This window comes from Myotis brandtii, unplaced genomic scaffold (genome assembly GCF_000412655.1).
Source record: "Myotis brandtii unplaced genomic scaffold, ASM41265v1 scaffold902, whole genome shotgun sequence".
In the NCBI taxonomy this organism is placed as follows: domain Eukaryota; kingdom Metazoa; phylum Chordata; class Mammalia; order Chiroptera; family Vespertilionidae; genus Myotis; species Myotis brandtii.
Genome location: NW_005371709.1, coordinates 1,533,051 through 1,535,232, shown reverse-complemented (window position 1 = coordinate 1,535,232; position 2,182 = coordinate 1,533,051). Strand labels below are relative to the sequence as shown.

Sequence of the window (2,182 nt, the reverse complement as noted above, 5' to 3'; positions counted from 1 at the left end):
ATATTTTTATTATTTTTAAAATTATTTTTTGAGTATTTTGTTTTTTACTTTTCTTCTTATATACTCACTACAGGCCTGGTGCATGAATTCATGCACAGGTGCGGTCCAGCTGGCCCACCTCAATCGGGGCCGATCACGCTGGGCCAGCCGGGGTGAGGGGACGCAGGAGGTTGTCCAACTGGCCCTGCCCCCTGGTCAAACTCCCAGTCGAAATCCAAGTCAAGGGGACAATTTGCATATTATACTTTTATTATATAGGATTTTCTTTCTACCTCCTCTATACTGAATCATGGCCATTCCCCCAATCATTTAATGCCTTTACCTTACCTTCTAGAAATAAGCTCTGCCTCTTCAGATTCAGCTCCCCTCCTTTTTTTCTAGGTGGTTGTTGTTTGCATTTTTTTTGGATTAGCTGTTGGTTTTGTGGAGTTTTCTCCCCATATATGTATATTTCTTTCCCCTTCTTTTTTCTTCTTTTTCTGTTCTCTCTTACCTTTTCCCTTTTCTCAATATCATTTTTGCACAGTTTTCTCTCCCCTAAGTCTCTTTTCTCTGGTGGTCACCTTTATTTGGAGTTATTGGTATCATGAATACATTTGTTTTTTGTTCCATGTTGTGTCTTATTGAGTTGCATTTTGTGCCTTTTGGTCAACGCAGTAGAGAAGAGTGAAAATGAGAAGAAAAATAAACAGCCCTCATATGAAAGAAAAGGAGGAATCACTGGAAAAGGAAGTAAAGGAAATGGAGGCAAGCAATTTGTCAGAGAAAGAATTCAGAGCAATGGTCATAAGGACACTGAAAAGGAGGAAAACAAATTCAACATGTGTAGCTGCAATAAAGAACACAACAGAAAGCATCAACAGCAGACTAGAAGAAGCTGAGGACCGCATCAGTGAGCTAGAAGACAAGGTTGGAAAAAACACCCAAGAAGAGCAGCAACTGGAAAAAAAACAAAAAACTTAAAAAACAGGAAGAGAACCTAAGGGAGCTGTGGGACAACAAAAAACAAAACAACATCCACATAATAGGGGGGTCAGAAGGAGAGGAAACTGAGCAAAGAATAGAAAACCTGTTTGAAGAAATAATGACAGAAAACTTCCCTGATATTGGGAAGAAAAACCCACACAAGTCCAAGAAATACACAGAGTCCAAAACAAGATGAAACCAAAAAGACTGACACCAAGACACATCATAATTAAATTGCCAAACACCAATGACAAAGTAAGAATCTTAAAAGCTGCCAGAGAGAGCCAGAAAGTTACCTACAAGGGATCTCTCATCAGACTATCAACTGATTTCTCAACAGAAACACATCAGGCCAGAAGGAAATGGAATGAAATATACAAAGTGATGCAAAGCAAGGGACTGAATCCAAGAATACTATACCCAGCAAGGCTGTCATTCAAAACTAAAGGTGAAATCAGAAGCTTCACAGACCAAAAAAGGGCTAAGGGAGTTTATTACCACCAAACCAGCAATGCAAGAAATGCTAAAGGGACTGCTGTAAAAAGAAGAAATAGGAAGGGTAGAAGGAACACAGGCATAAAGAATAAAAATGGTGACAAACAAGTACCTATCAATAATAACCTTAAATGTAAATGGATTAAATGCTCCAAACAAAAGACATAGGTAGCTGAATGAATAAGAAAACATGGCCCATATATCTGCTGTCTACAAGAGACCCACCTCAGAACAAAGGACTCACACAGACTGATAATGAAGGAATGGGGAAAAAATTTTCAAGCGAATGGAAATGAAAAAAAAAGGTGGGATAGCAATACTTATATCTGACAAATCAGACCTCAACGTGAAGGCCATAATAAGAGATAAGGAAGGCCACTTCATAATACTAAAGGGAGCAATTCAACAAGAGGATATAACTCTGGTAAACATACATGCACCCAATACAGGAGCACCCAAATATATTAAAAAAAAAACTTCTGGAAGATATCAAGGGAGAGATTGACAGCAATACAGTCAGAGTAGGGGACTTTACTACCCCATTGACACCATTGGATAAATCCTCTAAACAAAAAATCAGCAAAGAAACATCAATCCTAACTGACTAACTAGATCAGATGGAATTAATTGACATCTTCCGAACATTTCACCCCAAAGGTACAGAATATACATTCTTCTCAAGTGCACACAGGGCATTTTCAAAGATAGACCATATATTGGG

The 2,182-nt window shown here is 38.5% G+C and overlaps 1 protein-coding gene across 1 annotated transcript in view; it reads right to left on the bottom strand.

The window, feature by feature from the left end:
- The window catches only part of HPSE2 (heparanase 2 (inactive)), a 530,799-nt gene that overhangs the window by 333,055 nt on the left and 195,562 nt on the right, over positions 1-2,182 (bottom strand). The window lies entirely within an intron of this gene.